Genomic DNA, 19,142 nt, shown 5'->3' with positions numbered 1-19,142 from the left:
CAAAAAGCTCAGTTGCCATCTAGTTAGCAGTAGGGGGAAATCTGATAGGAAAATACCTGAAACAGAACAACATAGACTGGGTTGTAGGCAGTAGTGATCGTCCCATTGCAGAAGAAACTGAGGAGCTAAGCGTAAATGGTGGAAATCCTGTTATTAAAGAATTAGAAGATTTACCTGAAGATAAGGAATGGAAATGTGATAAAAGTGATGGAGAACTGTCCAGTTTTCCTGGCAGTGTAAAGGAGAGTTTTGATAAACAGGAATGTGGCTCACACAAAAAGGGAGAGTAATGACAAATAAAAATATGGTTTACATGAAAAGGCGAGAAATAATGAAGAAGAATCAGCCTCGCACGATGACAGAAACATCAGTGAAAAAAACTGTACACCACAAATCAATGCATCAGATCCTGCTTTGTGGCCGGCGATGCTCAACTCTGCCGATATCGATCATACGATTTTGAATGGGCAGGGCGAAATTGAGGACATGACATTTCCAGTAAATAAGCAGAAGCGACAATTCTCAAAGTCACACTGCAAAAGAGTGCTCGAGAATGGTGAGAAACTGAAATGGCATTGGCTAGTTTACTCAAAATCTACTGACAAAATATTCTGTTTTGTTGCAAAATATTTGACAAGAATGAACATAAGAATGGCCATGCTGGATCAGATCAAAGATCCATCTAGCCCAGTATCCCATCTTATGACAGTGGTCAATGCCAGGTGCCCCAGAGGAAATGAACAGAAAAGAACAGATAATCATCAAGTGATCCATCCCCTGTCGCCCATTTCCAGCTTTTGGCAAACGGGCTAAGAACACCATCCCTGCCCATCCTGGCTATTGATGGACCCATCCTCCAAGAATTTATTTAGTTCTTTTTTGAACCCCGTATAGTCTTGGCCTTCACAACATCCTCTGGCAAGGCGTTCCACAGGTTGACTGCGTTGTGTGAAGAAATGCTTCCTTTTGTTTGATTTAAACCTGGTGCCTATTAATTTCATTTGGTGACCCCTAGTTCTTGTGTTAGGAGAAGGAGTAAATTACACTTTCTTATTTACTTTCTCCACACTAGTCATGATTGTATAGACCTCTATCATATCCTTCCTTAGTAGTCTCTTTTCCAAGCTGAAAAATACCAGTTTTATTAACCTCTCCTCATACGGAAGCTGTTCTATACCCCTAATCATTTTTGTTGCCCTATTCTGAACCTTTTCCAATTCCAATATATCTTTTTTGAGATGTGGGTATGCCATGGCTTTTTATATAGGTAATATGACATTTTCTGTCTTATTATCTATCCCTTTCTTAATAATTCCCAACATTCTGTTTGCTTTATTGATGGCTGCTGCACATTGAGTGGATGTTTTCAGAGAACTATCCATAATGACTCCAAGATCTCTTTCTTGAATGGTAACAGTTTATATAGACCCCATCATTTTATATGTATAGTTGGGAGTATGTTTTCCAATGTGCATTACTTTGCATTTATCAACACTGAATTTCATCTGCCATTTTGTTGTCCAGTCACCCAGTTTTCAGAGATCCTTTTGGAACTCTTTGCAGTCTGCCTGGGACGTAACTATCTTCAGTAGTTTTGTATCATCTGCAAATTTTGCCACCTCGCTGTTTAGCTCTTTTTCCAGATCATTTATGAATATGTTGAATAGGACTGGTCCCACTAGGGACCCCTGGGGGACACCACTATTTACCTCTCTCCATTCTGAAAACTGATCATTTTAATATTCCTACCCTTTGTTTCCTATCTTTTAAGCAGTTACCAATCCATGAGAGGACCTTCCCTCTTATACCATGACAGTTTACTTTGCTTAAGAGCCTTTGGTGAGGGGCCTTGTCAAAGGCTTTCTGAAAATATAAGTACACTTTATCCACTAGATCCCCCTTGTCCACATGCTTTTGACCCCCTCAGACAATTCTAGTAGATTGGTGAGGCATGATTTCCCTTTACAAAAACCATGTTGACAATCATTGCTTGCACTTTCCGAGTACAATTACTGGCATAATTAAGCTGATGATGAGAACCATCATGAAAAGTCACCCAGCCATTTTAAGGCTTCCTCCAAATGACTGGAAGTCCAGTCCAGGCTCAAGCTGAATAAATGCAGAAAATCAGGGCATTATTAATGTAGAAACCCAGCACTGGAGGAATGTGCTGGAGTGTCTGATATCAACTACCCTCTTCCTTGCAAAGAATAATTTGGCTTTCTGGAGCTCATTGGATAAGTTGTTCACTGAACATAGTGGTAATTTCCTTGGTTTGGTAGAGCTCTTTGGGAAATATGACGATGTCATACATGAGCACCTATGTCAAGTAGTTTGTAAAGAAGACATGGACCATGACTGCAGTAAAACAATTGAAAATGAATTGATTAACCTTATGTCAAGGAAGGTGCGGCTCAGCAAAGTGAATACTATACTGTAATAATGGACTGCACTCCCAACATTAGTCACAGTGAAAAGATGTCATTTACAGTAAGATTTATTGATTAGGAGGATGGCTGCATTCAAGTAAAGGAATACTTTATGTGTTCCAGTCTGTGGATGACTCTACTAGAAAAGCCTAAAATTTATGAATGTTTTGAATGAGAATAAAATAAAGCTTCAGGACCTCCGTGGCCAAGGCTACAACAATGGCACGAACATGAAGGGAAGAAACAGTGGCATCCAGGCCAGGATCGTTGCTTTGAATCCAAGAGCTTTCGTCATGGCTTGTGACTGCCATTCCCTCAACCCAGTTGTGTCAAATGCAATGTCATCTTCTGTAGATTCAGTTTCTTCCTCTGGAGTACTGCAAAAGACATAAATCCTGTTTTCAGTATCAACTATCAGGGTGGAAGATCCTCATGGACAATGTTACAAATCTGGCCTTCACAAGTCTTTGAAGCCACTAAGTGACACCCTCTGGGAGAGCTGCATTGACACTGTAAGGCCAGTTAGGTACCAAGTGACAGGTTTACAATGCCTTGATGGAATTGGCACGATCAAGTAGAGCTGAGTGTGGAATCTGAGATGAGGCGCAAAGCTGGACAAACCAGATCACTGACTTCAAATTTCTAGTCTGAGTTGTGGTTTGGCATGATATCCTGTTCCAAGTAAACATAAGCAAGGTATTACAAACTCAGTTGATTGACATTGCGACCACTACGATTTTGATGAGATGCTGCTTTGATTTCATTGTGGCCTACAGAGACAACTGATTTGAAGATGCCATCACTGCTGCCAAAAAAATGGTGAAAAACTTAGGAGTTGAGCCTGCCTTCAAATAAACTTGTATTTATAGGAAGAAGAGACAGTTGAGCTAAGAAGGCAGAGATGAGGTGAGGGAAGCTTGGAATAAAAATTCAAGAGGGAGTTTTTTTGTTCACTTGTTGACAGTGCTAGAGTGTCTATTCAAGAAAGGTTTGGACAAATGAAGCACCACAGAAATACCTGGGATTTTTTGTATGACCTTAGTAAGCTGCCAGCAGACAGGAAAACTCTCTTGAGCAATTGTACAGACCTTCACCAGACACTGACACATGGGGATGTTCAGACATCAATGATAAAGACCTCTATTGAATTGGACAACATCTGTTACATTTTGCAACACAAGACGAACTCTCCACTCCAAGTTCTCCAGTTCATTCGTGATGCAGAGCTGATGGACACTTTTACTAATGTACACATAGATTTGAGGATTCTGCTTATGCTGCCGGTCACCATTGTGGGTGGTGAGTGCAGCTTTTCGAAGCTCAAGCTCATTAAAACATATCTTCAATCGATGATGGCCATAAAGAGACTGAAATTGCTTGCTAGCTATTGAAAATGCCATTGGCCAGTCTTTGGATCTCTCTGATGCTGTGCTTCAGTTCATGAGGGCAAAGACAAGAAAAGCGACATTTTGAACCAAAGAACTAGGGTTAACATTCTAGAGCTGTCACCTACTGTAACATTATTTAATATTGGTCCACTCAATGTTGGTGCACAGTTCAATTTCTTGATGTTTCACTTATTCTTAAAATTAAAAAGTTTCTATAAACTCAGAGGAAATGATTTTTTAAAATTTGCTTATATATGCCATTGGATAAATGATACATGCAAATCTTCATCAAAGTCATGAAATGGACAACAAATGCAATAAAAATAAGGTATTCAAACATTTAACAACTGGGGGTAGGAGGTGCCAAAGACACTCCTTACCTGGGGCATCATTTGGTCTAGGGCCAGCCCTGGTTGTAGACATATAAACACACATGAATGAAGTTGTGAAATTAACAATACCAAGATCTCAGCAGACGAGTGTCTGTTCAAATTCACTAGTTACAAATTCATTAATATAATGTACAAGTGTAATGTACTCAAGAAAAACCAAACCCCAGATCAGCAGTCTGCAAAAATGTCAACATTACATTATAAAGAACGAGTTGAGATCTCCTGAGAAATTCTCTCATTAGTATATGGTTTAATTGTGCTGAATGATGGCTGTTTGTGGCCCTGTGCTCTGCATGAGCTGTCATTAAGTACAAGTGGCTATGATGACTAAAGAAAGAACAACAGTGCAATGTTAGGAAGTTTCACTTCTTTATCTGTTCCTGGAATTAGGAGCTCAGCAGAGCAGTTTTCCTGCAATCTATTAACATAATTGAAAACTCAACCAGAAAAATTAAAACAAGAAAAAATGTTAACAAGCAGGAAGGGAACCTGGTCAAACAGAGTAGGGTACTAAGACTCAGAGAACTTCAATGCCAATGCCAACATTGACTCTTCCAACGGCTTTGGGCAAATCCCTTAATCTCTATTTGTAAAAAGGAGGATTGTGAGTATTAATATTTGTAAAGTGTTTTCAAATACAGATACATGTGCTATGTATTATTATATTGGGATAGGGCTGAAGCAGTTTATTTACCATGAAAAGGAAAGTTGTCTCCTTACGGCTAGATTGTGCAACGCTTACTGATGATGGAGAGCTCTTATAAAAACACAAGACGTTTCATTGGATTCCAGAGGACTACACATGTGAGTAAGTGCTTGTCACACTGAGAAAGGGTTGCACAATCTTTAGCATTTACTTCACAGAGATTCAACAGAGGGAGGGTGAAAAAAGATGTGAAGATGGAGGTTGTTCACTGACAAACTGAAACTCTGACAAGAAAGTTGCTTTTACAAGCGAACTTAATTTATTCTCTTATAGTTTACACTTGGCTGAAGTAAGTAAGCAGAAGCTGTTTGGGCCTGGGCAGTGTATATGTATATATATGCCTGTAATGTTGGTGCCATTTTTTTATGCAGAAGTTTTAGTTTTGTGGGAAGTTCTGAGATAAAACATCTGTCTGGCACATTTTATGGGTTATCTTACAGTGGATGAATCAAAGTAAAACTAGCAGTGGTTGACATGTAGATGTATTAAGACTGTTCCTATCCAGAGTTCAAAAATATATTTATAGATTAAATATAACAGTATTATGGTAATGTTAACTATTTGCAAACATGTGTTACATTCAGAAAAAGCTTCAGTGCTTATTTCTGACACATTGTTTATATTTTGGTTAATGGAGACACAAAATTTTACTTTTTTCCTATTTTTCTCTTTCCAATATGTAGGTAAAATGTGTGCAGTAACAGGATAATAAGAAAACACAAGTGTGCAGTGCTCAGTCCTGGGTTGTTCAAATTTACAAAAAGGTTAAAAGTAATTTACAGAGCTGGTCTTTAAAATGTCACCATATACTAACAGTTCCCATTAATCTGATTATTTATTGATTAATTAATCCCATCTGAGATACATCTGTTTTCTTTTATAATTACAAGGAAAGCTGTATCTTTGTCACAGGGCATACTACTTGCTGCTGAGGTATGTCCTTATGGATCATATGGGGATTAGCTCTTGACTGGTCTGATGTCCCACGGTCTCTTTCTTAACTCAGGTTACTTCCTCTTCATGACTCAGCCCTCTGGCCAGAGCAGTATAGCCCTGACCTTCTTGGTAGCAAACAATCTATCTGCAGTCTCAGACAGTCTTCCAGCCCACCCACTACTCCAGGTTCCAGCCTAGGGACCCTATGCCCAGCAACCCCAGTTTCCTGAAGGTGTGACCCCGTTGTTATTTCCCTGGGATCTTTCTTACTTCCCCCCATTATTTTCTGGTCCACCCTGGGTTACCACTGGCGCTTCTTCTGCTCCCTGTGGCTACTTCACTCCCTTTGAGGTTTTTGCCAGAATCTATAGTCCAAGACAGGATCACAGGGCTTACTCTCGTCCTACAGCGTCTCCTTCTACTTATCCAACTCCCTCCTCTCTAGGGAGTGATTGAAGAATTCCTCTCTGTAGGCCCCTTTTACCACCAAGTTCCTCGCTTTATACTTATCCCAGCTCCTCCCCCAGCTGGACTTCATTAATCATTAGGCCTCATCAGTCCCTGGCTTCTTCCAGGTGCAGTCTATAAAGTGAATTCGCTTATTTTACCTTTTCAGGACTTGTGTGGGGTGGACACCCCATCAGAATCTTTAATACCATATGTGGGAATTGTAGGAAAATTGTGTCTTTTTAATGGATTTCACATTCCAGTTCAAGTGTCCTTTCCTAGCCTGGGGTGAGAAGAGGAATTTACTTTGAGTGTTCACATGTAAAACACATGTAATACATGAGCTACATAATTCCTTAGTTGCTGTATGAACTTTCATTAAGACTAGAAAAGAATCCTCATGTATTTTTTTAGGAATTCATAAATTGCATTCATTGCTTTGTTACCTGAGAACTTTATGTGAATTAAAATAAATACTAAATTGACAAACTATAGTTAACGCTAACACAAAAACTCCATAAAGAACCTCCATGGCCTGCTCTTAATATGGGCACATAATGACTTGATGACATTTACTAAACAAATGGTTTTTGAAGCATGCCCATGAAAACACCAAACTTATGATCTGGAGCATAGCCAGAGGAAACAGGTTTGAGAGGCCTGGGTCCTCCACTGGGGTTGGCCACCCACTGGTCCTTGGCAGTTAAACTCCCCAGGACATGTCCAGAAAAGACACAGACTATCATAACCAACATGCTGGGAAACAGAGGGAGGTGATCTCTCAAATACCTGGGTTGTAGCCCAAATAACAGCATTGCATACTATACAGATAGTACATGCCAGCAGAAAGGTGTTGCTTTTTTTGTTTTTAGTTTTCATGTTTTGAAATATTGACATTTTCATAAGAAAATATCTACATAAATACTTTCCACTGAACTTTTAAGCAAAACAGAGACTCTAGAGATGTTACAGAATGCACAAAACTCTGCACTGAACACTTCTTTCATCCTATCAAGCATTCCTACTTAGAAACTGGACATTAATTGATGTGAACCCCAATTTTTCTTAATATAGTCTTGAGAACCAGGAATTCACTGCTGTTACTGCTGTTGTGCTTGTCTCACTAATAGCCATAAGGTGGCAGAAGAGAACAAATATTAGCAGGGAAGCAAACTAACGATCCTATTTAATAGAGACTAGAAGGTAACTTTCAGTATTTTTTGTCAAGCATTTAATGTACTTATCGACTTTAAAAAATAAATTTCTCGTTTCTTATGAGGAAGACAAGTTAATCTTAGTGTTATGTCAGCTGTGCCTGCTCAGAGTCAAATATAACGGCAATGAATCAAAAAGGCCTGGTTTTCCTCTCTCACTTGTGCTGGTATAAATTGGGAGTAGCTCAGTTAAAATCAGTGATACCCTGATATAAAATTGATGTAAGTGAGAAAAGGATCAGACCCCCAAAGGGAAAACTGTATAATTTTAAGACTTCACAAAACCTATATAAATCCACTTTTTAAAATTTTGCTAAGCAACTGTATTGACTGACTTGAAAAAAGCAAAGGATACAATGACATCAAGAAGGGAGAGATTCAAGGATTTGTTTACAAAACTACAATGTTTTATTAAATGCCAGATATGCAAATACTGAATGGAGAGATTGCATTATGCAGACCACGGTTTAAAAACTGTCAGCATCAGTAGTCAAAAATGATCTTGTAACTAATATATTTCCCTGTTTCATAGAGCTGTACCATATATACATATGTAACAAGAGTAATCTCTAAAAAACTTTTAGCACAAATGAATTCTATTTAGAGGAGTAAATGGTCTACTGAGTTAAGCAGTAGGCTAGGAACTATGCTTTTCTGGGTTGTAATCCCATTTCTGCCAACTAAATCATTGGGCAGCCTTCTCTAAATCTTAATCTTTATATTTCTCAGTTGTGTGAGGATTAATTTGTGAGCAGGTACACAGTGCCTTGAAACAAAAGTTAAGGGCTAAGAATTATTACAATGACTTTGAAGCTCAGTGATGTGTCATGGATGTAGTAACTGTGATGGAATCCCATTTAGCAAAATTAGATGGCTTTTCTAATACAGGCTAGGTAAGAATGGTATTTTCATAGTGGTTAACTTCCAATTGCAATCACACTCCTACAACTTTTACTGTAGTTAGGTACTACAGTGAATATGTATCGGTATAAACACTTTTTCTTCCTTCATTTTAATAAATCTTAATGAGCATTAATTTCTGAATCTTAATTTGCCTCAGGAGACTGAACTGATTACCTGCAACTTAGATTCATTAAAGCTTAGCTTTGTGGTTGCAAATTCATGCACTTTACCAACCTTTTCATGATTAAGCTGGTCTTAGGAACAAGGTAAAAGCAGCATTCTTATTCTAACACCAGCTGAAAAACCATATATATATATATTTAAAGTATTCATTTTGGGCAAGACTCTCCCTTCCACAGAACTAATTATTTGAGTTTAGTGCAAGAAAAAACCATGACAGTTGGTTGGAATCTACTGCTTCAACTGGTGAGAACCAATGACCGTTGCCAATGATGATAAATCATTGCCATATAGTCTGCCTTTAACAAATGGATCCATTTGGCCTGGAAACCAGTCAGCAATTGATTGAATTTCATTACTTTCTGCATCAAGAAGTGTCTGTTCCAAAGCAAATCCAGCATTGCTTGAGAATGTAATTAGACTGGTGAAAAAAATGGTTAATTTAATCATCACAAGAGATCTTAGTAACGTAGAGAATAAAATGACTTTAAAGGAAAGTGAGGCCCAAAATTTGGAATTGCTAATGAACAACAGTCTTGGAAGGCTAAATAAAGGATGTTGGTCGTTTTGTCAAATGTTTGGAAGAAATGTCATTGTTCTTATTTCAGAAGGAACAACATTACCTATAGGTAGCAAATTTACAATGGTTTGAATGACTCAACATTTTTGCTTACTTTGCTAAATATTTCAACAGAATAGATGTATAATTTCAAGGTGGATACCGGTAAAATGCTGTGTACATGTGTATATCCATGTCATCGTTGCTGCTGTTATGTGACATTAGAGCTACAATTTCAGGGTCAGTATCCCAGGATTCTATGCATCTCAGGAGACACTCTAGAAACCAGTTTGCTGTGTTTTGTTGGTCCCCCACCTTCACACATTGTTCAGGGGCAGTTCCTGATCACATTGCTCCTTACTGTTATTCTTTTCAAAACTGGATGAAAGATGTGGAGCAATCAGATGAAAATCTGGTTCTGCTCCTACTGCTTATGCCAGGACACATGGTTATGCAATGGAGTAGGTGCTCAGTGAGATGCTGGATGGTATTTGCGCAGCATTTTATGACATACTGAAGATGGCTGACCTTGAGGTCAATGACAATTCATTCGACTCACACTGTACAGATATGGTGAAAGCTGGTAGTCACTGTATGCCCTCTGATTTACCATTGCTTCTGGTGCAGGAGAACCAGCATGGTGTGGTGAGATCACACCATTTTGGAAACCTGGAATGACTGACAGTGGCTTCAGAAATTTTGAATGAAAAAACAGACCTTCATGAAGCTGTGTGAGGAGCTTGCATCAGAACACTGGAGTCAGGGAAGCTATACTGGTTCAGAAGTGGGTAGCTATTGTCCTCTGGAAGCTGGCTATAGCAGACAGCTATAAGTCTATTGTAAACCACTCTGGTGTTGGAAAATCCACTATCAGGGTCAGAGCTGTGCTGGTTTGTGAAGAAACACTGATCTGCTCATGGTGGTTGTCATGAGCAAAGTTCCAGAAATAATGTCTGGATTTCAGAGCATGGGGTTTCCAAACTGTGCAGGGGCCATCAAGGACACCCATATCCCAATACTTAGTTGCCTCTTATGGTGGCAGAGTATATGACCCAAAAATGTTACTATTCAATCATTCTGCAAGGCTTAGTGGCCCACAGAGGCAGATTCCTGAATACAAACATGAGAAATGGGAAATGTTCATGATGTCAGGGTGCTGAGGAAATAAGGATGGAACATGACGGGGGAAGAAGGGCTTTATTCCCCAGAAATGATATGGTTCTGTGTAGTGTATCTGTGCCAACAGTTATCTGGGGGGACCTGCTCCTTCCTTGGCTCATGAAACTGTATCTTGACATCAGTGACCCTGGAAAAAAGGAATTCAATTACAAGCTAAGTAGCTGCAGAATGGTCATGTAGTCCGCATTTGGCAGGCTGAAAGCCCATTGGCACTGCCTTTTTGCCTGTCTGGGTGCCAGGGTGGCAACTGCTGTTTGTATGATCATCATCTACTGCACACAAAACACTGGTGAGGGTAATGAAGAATGCTTCTGTCCTGAGTGTGTGCAGGACAAGTCTGGTTTACAAATGCTGTGCAAGCAGATGATGCCACCCACGTTCACATGGGTCCTGGCAGATGCTGATATTGCTGGTATGACCCTTCTTTCTTTCTTACTGTTCTCAGGGTTTGATTTTCAAAATCTGCAATAAAGTCTTTAACACGCTGTAGCCCGAACTCTGGGACCCTCCCATCTCACAGGTGGCATGGGCCAGTCAAGTAGTTTTTAATTGCAGTGTAGACATATCCTTTAAGGCCAGAACGGATCATGATAATCTATCCTGACCTCCTGCACATCACAGTCCACAGAACCTCACCCACCCACTACAGCCCATTTAAGAATGTAAAACCTCCTTTGGTTCATCATTAGGAAGGAGGACCCACACATATTTAAACAAAGCATAACATTTATTAAAAGAAAGAGTTAGAACTTTATTGGAAAGAGTTTTGAAATTTGAACTACACTATATTGTTACCAAAGCAACTGTTCACAGCCAAGAACACTGGCCACAGTTTAATGTCATTGCACCCATCTCCTTCCTCTACTCATCAGAAAGTGTGAATGGTAGAGAAGAATGACCTTTGATGAGACCTGGGAACATGTACTGTCAGGGACTTAAGGGGCCCACACATGGTGGTATTCTGGGACCTCTGCAGTCTTAGCATTCTCCTTCTGATTGGTTGGGGGAGGAAGGTCACTGCAACTGGATCCTGCAGCACTCTTGGTACCAGCCGGAGGAGGAGGAAGAGGCAGCAGTTGATGGGCTGGTTCTGGGGCCTTGGCAGCAGTGGACACTACATTCTTTCAGCCACCAGTTCAATGAGCTTCTCCATAGGGAATGCTCCCATTTGCTATGGCATATCTCCAGCTCCATGATCTGGTTCATAAGTATCTCCTTCTGCTAAAGAGACTACTCCTTCCGTGCCCTGTGGAATTCAGATTGCTCCTAGTTGCTTCTGCCCAAACCTATGAGCAGCACTGTTGTGGTGGGTGAGTGTGTGTGTGTGTGTGTGTGTGTCCCGAGTAAGTCTCACTCACTTTAGGTACAAACTACACTCATCAAGGCCACTTTCACCACCACTGTGATTTATTATAGTGTTCTAGCAGGCCTTGGCCTATAGTACTATTTACATATTTACAAGTCCCAGTCAGCTCCCATTCTTGCTTCTGGGGAGAAAGGGAGGAGTATCAGCAGCAGCCAACTCTGCCTTTCTTCAGAGTTTTCCTTCCTTTCACCCCCCTTCCCCATCCATCCATCCATCCAGGCTTCCTCCCTCCCTATCTATCTCCTCCCAGCTGCTGGGATTGCTTCTTCCTCTAATTATCCCTTCAGCTGTGGTGGTACTTGTTAATTGATCCTCTATTAAGGTCCCAATTAGCCTATGTTAGTGGGGATTTGAGTGACGGGGTACTGAGTCAATTCTTGACTCAGAATCCCTGTCACACACTTCCCCGCCCCCCTTCCAAATTCTCTATTTTCATTTGGGCCAGGCTCTGCCTTTCAACTTCCCCTGCCATTTTGTGAGACCCTGTCTATGGGTTCCCTCCCAGCACCTCTATGAGTGTCTTCTGCTTTTTACCCACAGAAAGAAAATCTGTGGCAGTTGCCCCTACAATTCTGTCTCTGTCCATCCTCCTTCACAAGAAGGGCCTTCTATCGGGCAGCGGGCCTTCTGCTATCTGACCTTCCTTTCTAATTTGTTGCTGTTCTTCCTCTAGTTCTAGCCCTTTCCCTCTCCCTGATATTTTCTTCTATCCCTTGTAGGCCTGATATTTGATTCTCATGCTAGTCTGCTCCTCGGGCTCCTGGAAAACCTTTGCGTCACCCATTACATCCCTAAGGGTATCAGTCATCAGCCCCTGTTGTACCTCTGTTTTTCCTTCCTCCCCTACTATCTCTGCCTCTCTCCCACACTCTTTTCCCTCCTGTTGACCTTCTTGGCTTGTATCTCCCTGTCTAGGTCCTTTTATTTATCTGTGATCGCACCTCTCTTCTGTCTCCTTTTCCATGTTCCATAATCAACCCAGTGGTCTCCTGGACTTTCCTCCTTCTCTCAGTGAGAAGGGTTTCCAGTTGAGGCCCAACATGACTGGATAGGACAAATCTGTCACCATCCCCACCTGCTTCCATTGAAACACTCCTTTAACCTCCAGGGGATTTTTGCTAAGGGGCAGTGTCTTCTTTCCCCATGTATACATTCCAGTCTTACACCTCTTTCAATAGGGTTTCACAAGGTTTTGCTTCATGAAGTGAAACCCAGAGGTTGAATTCACTAACCTGCAATCCATATATAGAAAGGGATTGAGAAGGAGGGAGGAGTCCAAAGGGCCCTCACCATCTGGCAGAAGAAGGGTGGTGTGTTACCAATGTGAGTTGCCAGGACACCTAACCCCTCATCCATATACAGACTAAACCCTCATCAGCATCCCGTCAGACAATAAGGCTGGCAGACCTGAGGAGGGGATCGTGAGCCACTTCAGACTGAGTACTGGGAGCTCTTGACAGCACCCAGTCAAGCTCCTCGTAGAAAGGGCACGTATGATGAGCCCTCCTGAGTGACTGTTTGAGTCTTTGGCCTTCCTGTACAGGAGCCTCGAGTGTTTGATGTATTCCCGGCATAAGGCCAGAGTCAGCAGAATGCCCGCCTGCTCCAATCTCTATGAAATTTTCCTTCACAGGTGTGTATGTTTTTGCCTCTCCAGGTGAAGTCATAGAGGACTGTGTACTTCAACCACACACTGATCAGCACCCAGGTGTGGTCAGCAGGCCAACTGGCTACTCTTGGAGCTGCATCCATTGTCACCAGTACTGCTTTGTAAAGAGTACAGCAGAAAGCTGCGTTGACGGGATCAGTGAAGCATGCTACTACAGGTGAAAACATGGGGACAGGGACCTTTTTCGATTGGGTTAGGAAGAAAATAATTCAGTGCATTGTGAGAATGGGGATGGAGGACTATTGAAACTCAATGCCTGATACACACCCCTTACCCCATCCACACCACAAACTGGAGTGGGTATGGGGCCTAAAGCGTGTATTTACTCACATCACTCAAGCATGCTAGCTTAGGTTCCCTCTACTCATCTTCAGACATGTGCTTCTGGGGGTAAGATGTGGACAGTCGGGAGTGTTATAGGACAAGCTCATGCATGGATTTGAGTTAGGGTGTCCATATTTCCCTAAACTGAAAACGGGGCACTGGGTAAAAGATAATCAGTGCTCCGGTGAGTTTACTTACAGTATGCAAAATGGATAAGGCCGTTTCATAAATATGTTCATATATTTTATAGTTTATATTTTACTCACAATTCAGTAGTTACTGTCATTGTTTTTTGTCTTGCTGCTGTTATTCAGGGTGTGAAGCTGCTTGATACCAGTTGTATTTCTCTGATGATGCTATTTTCTGAGGGTTTGTTTGTTTTCAGTAACTTGTCGCAGAATGCAGTACTATCCAGAGAAAAGTTAACTCAAATGCATAAGATAACCTTCAGGGTGGAGACAGTCAAAAGTGATTTTTCAGGAAACCACACATCATTCATAATTGAAAAGATACTTTCAATGGGCATTGTAGTACCAGGCTGACTGCAAAAATTCCACAGTCTAGGCTAGATCTGTGTATTATACTGCATTATAGTCCATCTCTCAAAATCTTCTGCCATCTTTTGGTGACGGGTATTGTCTGATGGTTCCAGCCTGAAAGGCAACTGGAGACAATTGATTTTGCACTGGACCACTCGTCAAAGAGATGATTCTCATCAAACATATTTAAGGTGAGAATTATGATACTTCATGCAGCGAGGCTGTCTGGCATTTGCTCCCACTGTGGCATATTCCTCAGCAGGGCTCACTTAAACTTTTTGGTGCACTCAAAGGCAGGTCTCCCATGCTCCTATTACAAGTAGAATAGTCTATTTAGAATAGTCTTTTCTGAACAGCATACAGGACATCAGTTGGCAAGAGCAAACATGCCCAGTTTTGCCGAAAGAGTTGTGACATCCAGGACAGAGCTTACAAAGGGGACTGTCCTGGCCAAAACAGGATGTATGGCCACTGTAACATGAGTACAGTTGCTAGTGTAGCTGTACCTTAATTCTTTTGTGTTTTTGTAAATCCTCCCCAGAGTTTATTTTTTCCAAATTTATTAGGCTTTCAACTTTTTTGCAATTATTTTCCTTGATTAAAACACATGCTAGGATTTCAAAATATTAATTTCATTTTGTAGCCCTTCTACCTTACAGGAAAGTCTTTTTCCCCTCCATTTAATACTAGACAAATGTGGCCCATATATATCTATTTTTATTTCTAAATTTTTAATGACTTCAAAAATAATATTCTATGAAACCCATCTAATTTCTGTCAGTAAAGGCTGGGCATCCCAAGCTATACTCACAGGTGGAGCCTTGCTGTAATAGGAGAACAAAAGGTGCAGAATAGTTTTTTCAGGTGCTAACTTCTGGATTTGTGGTCATTTCTGGAAATTAAAAAGTTTCTAAGATTCCAGTCTTCTTGCCTTCTTTGGGCTGGCCATTTGGAAAATACGGCCGTACATCTTTCAAATACAAATGATACTTTCAATAGCATCAAATTCAGCAGCTCAGATAACCAGCCTGGGACTATAAGGTGAAAGGACTTCAGAGGCTTTGAAAGCAGCACATTCTCAAAGAAGAATGTCCAAGTTTCACACAGATCAATACCCATGGCTGCAGTGATGCATGACTTTATTACTTTTAGACTCTCTGTTCAGGTCTGGCAACAGAAGCCACACAGAGACTGCCTTTTTATTCTCAACAGGAGTAATCTGTCCTGGTGGTGACTAGCAAGTGCCAGCTCAGAGGTGCTGGCCAGTGCATTGGGAGGGGGAACCTTGGCTATGTCTAGTCACTGATTCTCTCTGCCCACTCCCTTCTCACCAGTGCAAAGTCATGGGGAAGGAAATATCAGGCATGATGGTTCCTGGCCTGTAAGGGAGATGTGGGGAGACCATACAGGAGAGTGTATGGGCTGATCCACAGTCTGGCCTTTGTAATTTTTTGATTGACTGCGAACCAAATTCTACTCTGAGGGGGATGGAGGCACCCATCTGTCATCCTAACATGGCATCCTGGGAGGTATTCTGCCTGCCAGGGGTCTGTATCCGAGACATTACAGAGGGACTGTTGAGGATCGTCCGGCCCTCTGACTGCTACCTAATGCTATTCATCCATGTGGGCACTAATGATACTGCAAGGTATGATCTTCAGCAGATCAGAAAGGACTACAGGGCTTTGGGAGTAAGAGTGAAGGAGTTGGGGGTGCAGGTGGTGTTCTCTTTGATCCTTCCAGTCCAGGATAGGGGCCCAGGCAGAGACAGATGCATCCTCAAGGTGAATGCCTGGCTGTGAAGATGGTGTGTGCCTGGTGTGAAGACTTCGGCTTCCTTGACCACGGGATGCTGTCCCAGGAAGAAGGACTGCTAAGCAGAGATATGGTCCAGCTATCGATGAAGGGGAAGAGCATATTTGGATACAGACTGGCTAACCTAGTAAGGAGGGCTTTAAACTAGGTTCGAAGGGGGCAGGTGACCAAAGCCCACAGGTAAGTCAAGAACATGGAGACCTGGGAGAAGGTTTGGAATTTGGAGGGAGCATAGGCTGTTATAGCAGGGATAAAGGGGAGACAAGATAGAACTGGGGTGTGTGTGAAATCAGATCAGTATCTTAGATGTCTGTATACTAATGAGAGAAGTATGGGGCATAAATAAATACAACTATGACATAGTTGGGATCACTGAGACCTGGTGGGATAATATGCATGACTGGAATATTGGTATAGAAGGTTACAGCTTGCTCATGAAGGACAGGCAGGGAAAAAGGGAGGAGGTGTTGCCTTATAAATTAAAAATGTATACAATTGGACTAAGGTTGAGATGGAAATAGGAGACAGTCTTATTGAAAGTCTCTGGAGAAGGATAAAAGGGGTAGAAAACAAGGGTGATATCATGGTAGGGATCTACTACAGACCACCTAACCAGGAAGAAGAGGTGGATGAGGCTTTTTTTAAACAGCTACCAAAATCAACCAAAGCACAGGACTTGGTGGTGACGGGGGACTTCAATTACTCAGACATCTGTTGGGAAAATAACACAGCAGGGCACAGATTATCCAATAAATTCTTGGAATGTATTGGAGACAATTTTTCATTTCAGAAGGTGAAGAAAGCTACAAGGGGAGAGGCTGTTCTAGACTTGATTTTGACAAATACGGAGCAACTGGTTGAGACTTTGAAAGTCGAAGGCAGCTTGGGTGAAAGTAATCATGAAATGATAGAGTTCATGATTCTAAAGAATGGTAGGAGGGAGAACAGCAAAATAAAGACAATGGATTTCAAGAAGGCAGACTTTAGCAAACTCAGGGAGTTGGTAGGTAAGATCCCATAGGAAGCAAGTCTAAGAGGAAAAACAATTTCAGACAGTTAGCAGTTTTTCAAAGAGACATTATTAAGGGCACAAGAGCAAACTATTCCACCATGTAGGAAAGACAAGAAGTATGGCAAGAGACCACCCTGGCTTAACCAGGAGACCTTGAATGATCTAAAACTCAAAAAAGAATCCTAAAAAACGTGGAAACTAGGTCAAATTACAAAGGATGATATAAACAAATAGCACAAGTATGTAGGGACAAAATTAGGAAGTCCAAGGCACAAAATGAGATTAAACTAGCTAGAGACATAGAAAATATTCTAGAAATATATTATATGCAAGAGAAAGAGCAGCACAGGGTAGGCCCATTACTCAATGGTGGTGCGGAGGGGGAACAATAACAGAAAATATGGAAACGGCAGAGGTGCTAAATGACGTTTTTGTTTCAGTTTTTAACAAAATGGTTCATAGCGATTGTGACATAGTGAATGCCAGTGGAAATGAGGTAGGATCAGAGGCTAAAAGAGGGAAAGAACAAGATAAAAATTAACTAGACAAGTTAGATATCTTCAAGTCACCAAGGCCTGATGAAATGTATCCTAGAACACTCAAGGAGATGAATGAGGAGGTATCTGAGCCATTAGCGATTATCTTTGAAAAGTCATGGAAGACAAGAGAGATTCCAGAGGACTGGAAAAGGGAAAATAGAGGAAATAAGGACAGTCCAGGGAATTACAGACCAGTCATCTTAACTTCAACATCTGGAAAGATAATGGAGCAAATAATTAAGCAATCAGTTTGCAAACACCTAGATAACAAGATGATAAGTAACGCCACGGTTTTTTCAAGAACAAATCATGTCAAACCAACCTAACAGGTTTTTTTGACAGAGTAATAAGTCTTGTGGATTGGCGGGGGGTGGGGGGGAAGAAGAGAAGAGGTGGACATGGTAGATCTTGACTTTAGTAAAGCTTTTGATACTGTCTAGCATGACCTTCTCATAAACAAACAAGGGAAATGCAACCTAGATGGAGCACCTATAAGGGGGGGTGCAAAACTGGTTGGAAAACCATTCCCAGAGAGTAGTTATCAGTGGTTCACAGTCATGCTGGAAGGGCATAATGAGTGGAGTCCTGCAGGGATCAGTTCTCGGTCCGGTTCTGTTCAATATCTTCATCAATAATTTAGATAATGGCATGGAGAGTATACTTATAAAGTTTGCAGATGATACCAAGCTGGGAGGGGTTGCAAGTGATTTGGAGGATAGGACTAAAATTCAAAATGATCTGTATAAACTGGAGAAATGGTCTGAAGTAAATAGGATGAAATTCAACAAGGACAAATTGAAAGTACTCCATTTAGGATGGAACAATAAGTTGCACACATACAAGATGGGAAATGACTGCCTAGGAAGGAGTACTGCAGAAAAGGATCTGGGGATCACAGTGGATCAGAGGCTAAATATGAGTCAACAGTGTAACCCTGTTTAAAAAAAAAGCAAACATTCTGGGATGTATGAGCAGGAATGTTGTAAGCAAGACACGAGAGGTAATTCTTCCACTCTACTCCGTGCTCATTAGGCCTCAACTGCAGTATTGTGTCCATTTCTGGGTACCACATTTCAAGAAATATGTGGACAAACTGGAGACAGTCCAGAGAAGAGCAACAAAAATTATTAAAGGTCTAGAAAACATGACATGAGGGAAGATTGAAAAAATGGGGTTTGTTTAGTCTGGAAGAGAGAAGAGAGGGGGGACATGATAACAGTTTTCAAGTATGTTAAAGGTTGTCGCAAGAAGCAGGAAGGAGAATTGTTCTTCTTAACCTCTGAGGATAGGACAAGAAGCAATGGGCTTAAATTGCAGAAAGAGAGGTTTAGGTTGGACCTTAGGAAAAACTTCTTAATTGTCAGGATGGTCAAGCACTGGAATAAGTTGCCTAGGGAGGTTGTGGAATCTCCATCACTAGAGATTTTTAAGAGCAGTTAGACAAACACCTGTCAGGGATGGTCTAGATCATACTTAGTCCTGCCATGAAGCAGGGAACTGGACTAGATGACCTCTCAAGGTCCCTTCCAGTCCTGTGATTATATG

The sequence above is a fragment of the Chelonoidis abingdonii genome, chromosome 2, assembly GCF_003597395.2.
Source record: "Chelonoidis abingdonii isolate Lonesome George chromosome 2, CheloAbing_2.0, whole genome shotgun sequence".
Taxonomy (NCBI): Eukaryota; Metazoa; Chordata; order Testudines; family Testudinidae; genus Chelonoidis; species Chelonoidis abingdonii.
This window is presented reverse-complemented; position numbering follows the sequence as displayed.